This window comes from Alexandromys fortis, unplaced genomic scaffold (assembly GCF_014885135.2).
Source record: "Alexandromys fortis isolate MF-2015 unplaced genomic scaffold, M_Fortis_MF-2015_v1.1 scaffold_16, whole genome shotgun sequence".
NCBI lineage: Eukaryota > Metazoa > Chordata > Mammalia > Rodentia > Cricetidae > Alexandromys > Alexandromys fortis.
The window spans coordinates 10,964,263-10,975,030 of NW_026067893.1; the positions used below are offsets into that span (position 1 = coordinate 10,964,263).

Sequence of the window (10,768 nt, forward strand, 5' to 3'; positions counted from 1 at the left end):
CTCTCTCTCTCTCTCTCTCTCTCTCTCTCTCTCTCTCTCTCTCTGTCTCCCCCTCTCTCTGTCTCCCCCTCTCTCTGTCTCCCCCTCTCTCTGTCTCCCCCTCTTTCTGTCTCTATCTCATCCCTCTCTGTCTCTGTCTCTCTCTCAAACACACACACACATTCAATAATTCATGATTATTAGAAAATAGACAATTCATTTGAAACACAAGCACTAACATCACTATATAAGGGAAGATAGATGAAAAGCCTTGCCAAGATTCATGGCTACTTTGCAAGTTGGAAGTCAAGAAAATTCCAAACGGGTTTTGGACAAGTGCATAGGTTCTTTGATATAGAAGAGGATTGTGGGTAAAATTCAAGCTCGGAGATAGGATGATGATGCTTTTGTACAGGACTCTATATCCTCATTCTTCATTCTTCTGTTTCTGAGCCAAAGGAATTTGTAGATGTGTTACTAATGGAGGAATATAAATACACAAACTGCCAGCATTGGTGCACACTGGATGGCTGCTCAAAGGACAGAAATCAGGAAATGAGCTTTATTCCAGGATCCTTTCTAAAAGTCTGAACTTCAGATGACAGTAGAAGTTTATGGAACTTCACATCTTATTCTAAAATTCCCATAGTAACTTTTAGCTGTCTATGATTAAACAAATCAGCAACCTCAAACTCCTGCCGACCTCAGACTCTTTTGTTATATCTGAAGACATTCCATCTAGACACAAAACAAACTATTATGTCAGGAGTTATTTCCCCAAACTGGTTCAGAGTATGTTTGCACAACTACAATGAGTTATATGCTTTTGCTGGCATCACGGCTGAACTCCAATAAAAATGATATTTGGTACTAAATTCGACAACAGTATTTCTAGGTTGAACACTAATATGTTGGTTTAAGATAAAAATCTTACCCATAGGTATCACTTGAAGAAACAGGAATGCACATTTTTTTGCATGTATTTAGCCTAATCTGTAACAGATCTTAGTCTTATTGCTCTCCACCTGATCTGAACCAAAAGGCCATGAAGTGACAGTCTTATCACGACTTAATTGTTTTAATCTACTTTTTAAGTAAAATAACACTTTTCTGCAATGGAAATGATTGAGAAAAGAATACGTTGCTTTACATGATGTCATTTCTTTTATGCAGGTTCAATAGCAAGAGATGGTGTCTCTCTGCTTCTGCATTCAAAATGTAGCGACTTCTTACATGTGGAATGTGTGAAGAAAATACGGCCTCTTACACACAGTAGCTGAAGGTGAGAGGACTCATGGGAGTTCTCCAAAAATTACAGAACAAACTTCAGACGTTTTATACGTACTGGGCATGTGGCCTACTGAATTTACTTACGAATGAACCAAACTGTGACTCACGAGAAAACATCAAAGAAAGAAACGTGGGAGTAAAATCTGCCAACCTCGTGGCAGAAGGAGATTTTGTCTGTATGTCACCGTTTCCTACGACAGAGAGCAAAGCGATGCCTCCGTCAGTTATGCGGTGATTTGGCGTGTGCGTAGGGATACAAATGAGTACTCAGTGCCTTTCATTAGGCCAGGGCTTCTTAGAGTTTCCCCTCTGCAATGCCTTATGATACAGAATTTTTTTTACATGGCTCTGGTATATTGACACATAAAATAAGTATATGAATGAATCATTTACCCAAAATAAACCATAATAAAATTTAGTTTAAAACAAATGTCTGGCATTACACGGTTTTACCACTTGTTGAAGACAAAATCAAATTGACTTACAAATGAGACAAGTGTGATTATTTATTTTTACATAAATAATCATATTTTGAATGAATATTTGATACTGAAAGATAGGGAATTTCAATGTTTTTCAAAAGTTATCAATATTTTGATTTTGTCCTCATCAGTGCAGAAAATTCTAATTCACATCAATACATCATACAAAATGGTAGAAGAGGGTCTAGGATGATAAATCAATTCATTTGTGTCACAAACATAAGGATATGAGCTAATATCAGGCATTCATGGAAAAAGCCATATGTATTAGTACATGGCTGTAATATCAGCCCTGAGGAAGCAGATACTCAGGCTTCATCGACCAGCCAGGCAAGTTTAACAGCTGAACATGGAGATTAGGGACCCTGTCTTAGTAAAACAAGGTGGACAGCTCAAGGGGAACAACATCTGAGGTTAATCTGTGGACCCCCAGTGCTATAGAAACACATACATGCACACCCAAATACACATGCATGTCTAATACACATGCACACGTGTGTATATGCATGTACACATACAAAATAAATAAAATTACATAAATTTGTTTAGGACCCACTTTATAAATTATTATAAAAATTCACATATTAATTTTTCTATGAAATCCAATTAAGTGACTCAAACAACAGTTTTCAAGTCAAACGTTCTAACAGAAGTCAATCCAGAGATATACTAATTTGATAAATATTGACGAATGACAATTAGAAATAAACACTAAGCATCCTTGTTTTTTTTGTAATTAAAGCATTATTTTCATAAGGGTGGAAAATTTTGTCAACAGAAAAGAATCTTCAATTCATAACACACAACAGTCTGGAATCTGAGCCGGGGTGCTTTGGGCAGCATACATTGACATCCCATGGTATAACCACATATGTACTTCAAAGTACCCATGTTGTCTTCAGAACCAAGACGGCAGTAAAGTTACAAGATAAAACAAGGACAAATGTTGCCACAAACACCTCAACTCCATCACTCAGGTGACTTTCAATTAATTTTGGTCATTGTATGTTCACAAACTTTTAACTGTTGCCAAACTTGGTGGTGATGGTGGTGAGTGAGAAATCAGAAATTAAACCACAATGCTGTTGTCCTTCCCTAGAGTTTAGCAAGCTTGCTCATGGCGTATTGAGATTTAAGGCTACTTTATCTTAATAAAATTATGTACGAAACATTCTACATGATCTGTGCCCACAGTGAGCTTTTACACACTAGTTGACAATGGTAATGTAGATAGACTCAGTGTTTCTCTGCCTTCTGTGGTTGCCCTTTCAGATGAGAAGTTAACATGAAGGAATTCATAGTAAGTGTAACAATCCATAATTAAAGGGTTCGTGAAAATGAATCAATATAGATATACTTGCTTACTTTTACCTTATACTTTAGTCTGGGCTATTTTTTCCCTTATAAAAAAAAAGAGCCTGAATATAGAGCTATCATACCGTGCAGCAATGGTGAGGTCCTCAAGACTTCAGGATCTAGTTCTTCTCTTGGACACTTTGAAGTGTATCTGGTTCTTCATAGAGCGGTGCCTTGTCTAGTCATCATCAACGAGGCTTTTTTTTTCCAGAAGCAGATAATAACCAAACCAGAAATTAAACAGTCTACATTGGACGTTCTCAGGTCCCTCCCCTCCAAGAAATCCTGCAGAAGGCTGGGAGGAAAGATTATAGGAGTCAAAGGGATGGAGGACACCAGGAGAATATGGCCCACTGAGTCAACTAAGTAGGATTCACAGACTGAAGCCACAAGTCGGGGCCTCCAGTGGTCTGTACCTGGTTCTCTGCGTATACGTTCTGACTGTTAGTCTGGTGTTTTTGTTGGACTCCTAACAGTGGGAGCAGTGTGTCTTACTCTTTTGTCTGTTTTGGGGACAAGGTGGCCTTGTCCAGCGTCCATATGAGGGCTTTTGCCTGTCCTATTGAACCTTGTTTTGTCCTGTTTGGCTGATGTTTCTTCGGAGACCTATTCTTTCCTGAAGACGAAATGGAGGTTGAGTGGATTTGGGGGAGAGGGGAGGTTTGGGGGAAGCAGAGGGAGGTGAGACTGTGGCTTGGTTATGTAGCAGGAGAGAAAAATCTATTTTCAGTGAAACAAAAAGTTTTAAAAAATGTATCCAGGTTCTTCCCTTTGCCACACTGAAATCTAGTTGTGTTCATCCTCTTCACTGTTAGGAGTTCCACGTTATCAACTTAAAAGTAAATGTAAGGGCAGTGACCCACAGGGCTTTGTGACACGGAAAGTTCATGTTTTGAAAAATGTTCAAAAAAGTGGATTAGAAAAAGTAATAGATGCTAAAATTACTAATCACAAAATGAAGAGAGATGAACCCAGAGAACATGGCTTTGTTAAAGGAGCTAACTCAACACAGTTCAGTTCAAGTGCATTTTAGCCTCTAGTTATAGCAATTAATGGACGTGGGTCCTATTCTTTTCATAGAAAAAATGAAGTATAAAAATATGTCCCCTACTTCTTGGGAGACTGATGGGCATTATTCAAGTCTATTGACTATTGGCAAACTAAGTGCTTAAGTGTCTTCATACAAAACAGTCATGAGATATCTATTTTGATTAAGCTTTTGAATTAACATGGAATAACTGCTCAGGTATCATACTCCAAAACTATTTTGTAAGACATTTATTTTTATGTTAATATTTCCAATGTCTTTAAATGACCTGGAGTGCCCGCTCCTCTTAATGGTGTGCAGTGCTTACCTGTTTGTATAATTTACGACATGTGAAGGAGGTATGCTGGTCATATCAGAGTGACCAGTACATCCATTGCCATGGGCATTGATCATTAAACACAACAATTTTTTTTTCAGATAAATGTATGAAAGGATGCTAACTTACAGATTAAAAAATATATATTCTGCATTTTAACTTGCCTGCTAAAGATCAAATTTTCAAATATTTTTCCCTTTAGAGTCTTTTCTAAGCACCCCTGTTTATTAGTTAGTCTGACTAGTACCTCAATGCTATTCTCTCCTTTGGAATCACTACACACTAATAATGAGCTGAAGCTATAACCTATTGATTTTCCTAGCACAGAAGAATACACTAATATATTTATTTACCTTCAGTGAGAATATTCACCTACTCCTACAGTAGTGATATCAGCAGACATATGGTTAGATAATTGTTGAGCATATTTGGGTAAGAAAAATACTGTTTTGCCCATACAATTCATACATACATAAAGCACAGATAAAGACAACTAGATTAGAGATGTAGCTCAGTATGTGCTAAAAAGGCCAGTTAGATGGCTCAATAGATAATAGTATTTGCCACAAAAATCTGCCAACCTGAGTTCAATCCCTGGAACCCAAGACAGAGAGATAAAGCCAACTTACAAAAAATTTCCACAACCCCGCTCTGGCATGTGTTTAGCCTCTCCCTCTTTAATATGCACAAGCACACAAAATCACACAATCACACAATAAATAAAAAATTATTTTTTAAAGATATGCTGACAATCTTGGCAAATAAGAAATTTGCTTAACAACCTTAAAGTATTTGTTGGATTCCAGTAGTTGGTACCACATATAGTGAAAATCACAGAATTTGCAATAAATCACAAGACCATGACTTAGAAAGACCACAAACATTAAAGGAAAAACATAAAAATATTCTAAAAATTAAGACCAACAGGACAGGAAATAGAAGTCATAAGGTTACGATGATCATTTAAAACAGAAAACTGGAAAAGATAACATGGCTGTTTGGATTCTTCTCTCTATAGTTAAGGATAAGTGATACAGAAAATGAATATCCTAAGCTTTTAATGCCTGCAGTATTACATTTCTTTGGGCAGCCTTCTTCTCTAATTATGTAAAATTACTACATAATTAAACTTAAATGAAGTATCTAAAATAACTGAACTCGGAAAAGCAAAGAACAAAATGATGGTTGCCAGAGGCAGGGAGGAGGGGGAAATCAGGATTGCTAATCAAATGTGTATGATGTTTGGGTAATATAAGAGGAATGAGTTCCAGAGATCTGTTAGGCAACCCTTTAAATGCACCAAGCAACATTTTATTGGACACTTAAAAATCTATTAAACGTACTTCTCATATTAAGTGTTCTTCCCACAAAAATGAGTAAAATGTCTATGCAGTTATCACCTATGTGACAATAATGAATATATTTACATCTCAGGCACATTTCAACCTCAATACCTACATTCACATACTATACCCATCAACTGCTAGGGCATGGTGGATGAGTAAGTTAATATAATAAATCAGATTCTTACGTCATTATCTTATCTGGTGATGCAGAGCTAGGAGTAATGCCCTAGAGCAAATGACCCAAGAGAGCAAAACAAAAGGAAACAGCCTTGCTTCCTAAATTTTGGAAAAGCTTCTCTCACCACTTACAGATCAAGTTCGAAGGCTGCCTACTGATTCATGCCCCTAAGGAAGGCACCTCATAAGTCACTCTGCAATTTTCCTTATGAACCTTTGTGCTAAGCTTTGCCACAGTTTCACATGAATGAGAGTCCCTAAGGATTAATTTGTAACAATAATATGGATAATGAGCATGTAATTCCAATCTAAGGTTAACTGAATCTCTGGTTTTCCCAACAGGAGGAGCTTCCCATTCTATGGGGAAAGTTGGGTTGGGACCATCAGAGTTGATCATCCACTGAAAGTCTTAAGCCTGGACTCGATTCAAACAGAACATTGTTGTTGGACAAGGTCAGTACCCTGGGATTTTCATTTAAAACAAAGCATTCTCTTCTTGTGAAGCTATCCAGATATTTCTGTTTCTTTCTGCATACAACTTCAATGGGGGCACAAATACTTGTTCTATAGCTTTAAATTTCACATTTGATTAACAATATTACTAAGTGAAATTTAGAAACTGCAAAAATGTGTTAGGCACACAGAAGTTTAAAAAGTACAAAAATATGTACTAGAGAATAAATGACAATTTTTTCTACACCACTGCAAGAATTTTGTGCATCTTAGTCATAGAAAAGAAACTTGTGATATGCTAAATTTATTTTCTTTATTTTTAAGTACTGCTATTATTTTTAAACACTAGATTATAACATTCTTAGAAATGTAAATAAACTATTTTTTATGGCAACTGAAATATTTCTGCTATGTAAATATTTATTGACTCAGTACCATTCTGTTTGTTGTCTCAAAATTATCATAATTGAAAACAGAGCTTACTAAACATTGTCATATGTGGATAATGGACATATCCTTGTATTCTTCATAAATACTTCTTCTATTTCAGACTAAAATTCTAAAGCACATAAATTTTTGGTAATGTTTTTGACAAATCTTATCAAATTACTCCTGAAAAGAATATATGTACTTTTTCATCATACCCAAATTTTATAGAACTGTTTGTGTCCTTATCTTTTAAGTAAAAATTTCATCAAATTGTGAATGAAAATTCTGTTGTATAGTTTGTTTTTGTTATGTTACATGTAAGTCTGGCTAGATTTACATATAACTATTGGCTTTTTATGCAGGCTCTTATGTGTCATCGGCTTATGGGTTATACGCAATGTTCTACGCTCGTTTTGCAGGTTGTAAGATTGCCAGGAGGTGAGCATATTAATCCTTCACTGATCAGGCAGGTTGTGGTTTCAGCTAGCAAGCAATTGGTTTTGAATTATTCTTGCTTAGCAATTTACCATCTGATGGCATGAGATAAAGATAGTGACAAGATTTATTTACATTTATCACATGTCGCACACAGTGCCAAGGATTTTAAATATTTTATCTCTTCTAACATTAAAAACAACTTCATCAAGTAAATATTATACTTGTCTAATTCTACTTAATAGGAAGAGGTTTAAGGGAATAGTGTCATTCTGGAGGGTTATATAGACAGTGAAAGACAGGTTTACTTTCCCAGTAAGACCTGTGTAGGTAGAGTCTACTGCTCCTGGGTTCCTTTCTGTCTTTTTCTTGTTACTACATTATTAAAAAACACTACCTACCCAGAACAATGGTCTACATGTTGTCATTTTGTTATGATTTTATTTTTATGTCCTGCTTCTCAAATTACTCTGTAATATGTTATAAAATTTCTCTCAATAATATTTGTATTTCTTAATAGATAATTATCTTAATAGTACTTCCTGGAATATAAATCTTTTCTTTGCTGTGGGGCCATGCCTGAGTAGCCTATGTTGCCACCTGAGGCCATGATGACATCCAACATCTGCCAAGGCCTTATTTGGTCTCTAGCTCTACTGCAGTCAACACCTGTGTTGGTATCTGTGGCTCCTGTTACCACCAAAGACCATGCAAATACCTATGGGATGGGTCATCACCTGAGGCCATGTTGGTGTCTGAGGCTCAAGCTGCAGTTGGGGCCAAACAGATATGAGTGGCCTGGACTGCCGCAAGGGGCCATGGTAATACCTAGGCCCAGGCTGTGGCAGAGGGCCATGTGTAGGTCAGTGGCTCTGTAACAATGTCTGAGTTGAAGTCCAGGGTTCATGATACCACTGAGGACTATTCAGAGGTCCTGGGCCTAATCATGTGGGTTTCCAAGAGTCATGGTGTCCAAGAGCCATAGAGACATTGGCGTCTGAGGCTGCCAAGGGCCATCCATGTTTGGGACCTGAGTCCTAGTACAACTGGGATCAGTGATGATGTCCATGGCCCATTTTACCAAAGAGCTTCATAGGAACCATGTGTGTTGAAAACACACTGTATACTGTGTATGTGTGTGTGTGTGTGTGTGTGTGTGTGTGTGTGTGTGTGTGTGTGTTGGGGAGAAATAAGTACCTAAAGAGGAAAGAGAGAACGAGAAGAGATCATCATATCCTCACCCTTCCCTCCATAGTTGTTGTTTGTGAATCTATGAATGAACATCCACAAACATTTTTCCTGACATTTCCCAAACAGCATATTATAACCTTATTTGCTATGTATCAAGTGTTAACAAGCTAGAGACCATTTAAAGACGTGAGAATGTTCATGAAATTAAAGTAGGGATGTGAGAAGGCTCAGAGATGATAGAGCTGGACTGATCTCGGAGAGGATGAGTGTTAGGTTCCCCTCATCCATTTTAGGGGATAGACAAAAGAAAAAAATTACATAGATCCTTTTCGTCTTTTGTTTGACTTTTTCAAGAGCTGAAATGTTGACCCTGAAATTATAGTTGAAACAACTACTGATACTGCTTAAGGTGGCTCTTCTTTTTTTTTTTTTCTTGGTTTTTCGAGACAGGGTTTCTCTGTGGGTATGGAGCCTGTCCTGGAACTAGCTCTGTAGACCAGGCTGGTCTCGAACTCACAGAGATCCGCCTGCCTCTGCCTCCCAAGTGCTGGGATTAAAAGCATGCACCACCACTGCCCGGCGTGGCTCTTCTTCTTTAACCAAGTAAAAATGGGGAAAATAATCAAAGAAATATGAAATTTAAAAAACTAAGCACAACCTTAGAAAATTCAGCCAGTATGAGTTCCCAAAGTGCAATTAATTTTGTGGGCTCTCAAAATAAAGGGAAAAACTTTCCTTAGATAACTATTGCATTTTGGAGACTCCCTTGGCAGTATAGGTTCAATTGTGCTTGTATTTAGACGCTTCTCCAATGTCTTTCTTTCAGTGTCTCTTATGAGGGAAAACTGCTGCTTGTAAATGCCTAACCAGAAATTTGCTTTCAAAAATAAATCTGCCACTTAGCAACAAGTATTTCATCTTTTATGTACATAATCATCATTATTACTGGCATCATATTCAGGATTTTCCCTCTGGAAAAGGATGAGAAATCTCAAAGAGACTAACTGCAAAACTGACATGCCCTTTACAAAGTCTCCATTAGGTGTCTCATTTGGAAAATATGAACCAAATGAACAAAGTACAGGTTTAATTTTGTTTCATTAGATTGTGAAGAAACCAACATGAATTAATTAGTGTTAACTACAACACGCTTCACTAATATCCTGCCAACACAAGGATTTCCTACAGAGCCAAGATGAGAGACATGTTCAAGATGATAAGGAAGAAATGTATGTGGGTTGGTGCAATTATTCATACAATTACTGCTGCAAGCAATTTTAATTGAAAGGGGATTTTGCATTTGGGGGGTAATAAGTTCCATTAAGATCCTGGGCTAGACATTTAATTTTGTGTTAATGGCATAATTTTATGTTAAATGGATACAGATTCATTACTGAAGTTTATTTACTGCAGTGATGCATACAGGCTACAACATATTAAAAAGACAAGTAGAGAGCTGTGAAGGGTACCCCAGCTTAGTCTACACTGGTTGAAATAATAATAACATAAGAAGTAGCCCTGGGCAGAAACTCAGTCACTGACACCATGGGAAAGCCTGTATCTCCAAGGTGTGCATCTCTGAGGTACTGCCTGGAGCTTTGCTGTGTCTCCTGGATTTAAAAGAAAGCAACTCTTTTTCTGATTAAAAAAAAAAAAAACATGTTGCCTGTGTGAAGCACCTCAGCAAGTTTGCTCTAATGACACACTGAAACATAAATAACAGTAATATTTGCAAATCAGTGGTGAATGTTGACATCCAGGTTTCCTACGGAGGAAAATACACATATATAGAGGACAGAAACAAAGGGAAAACTGCCTGCAAAGGTAAGTAATGCACACTTGCCTGTTTGGCATATTAAAAAATTACACACTGCAAGGATTTCTGACAATAACCCTATGCCACCTAATCATGCTCAAAAATTCAGCCTTTACGCCTTTCAAATGTTCTTTGTGATTCTTCTTGCTGCCACTCAGTAATTGCATTGACTTAAATGGCAGACCTTATGTTCCACCTACTCACCCACCACACACAGAGTTTTAAATGTGTCTGATAGTTTGGCATTCACCTGTCACATGCCTAACTCTTCAGAAAGTACAGGAGAACTAGGTGACTTGGCCCTTCCTCTTCACTTTCTAAAGATAAATTTGGGCACTGGGAATCTCATTTTTTTTGTCAGGAAGCATTTAAGAGTTTATCATTTCCATGATGTGGAATGTCAATTGTAAGAAGAGTTGGAAAGTCACCAATACAGAGTAGAGAATATAT

The 10,768-nt window shown here is 37.2% G+C and overlaps 1 long non-coding RNA gene across 11 annotated transcripts in view; it reads right to left on the reverse strand.

Moving 5' to 3' along the window:
- LOC126504050 (uncharacterized) overlaps positions 1-10,768 on the reverse strand; it is a 38,518-nt gene that overhangs the window by 6,911 nt on the left and 20,839 nt on the right. For all 11 annotated transcript variants that reach the window (XR_007592486.1, XR_007592484.1, XR_007592487.1 and 8 more), the window contains one exon: positions 3,191-3,402. This is a non-coding gene — a long non-coding RNA (uncharacterized lncRNA). The remainder of the gene's footprint in view (positions 1-3,190; positions 3,403-10,768) is intronic.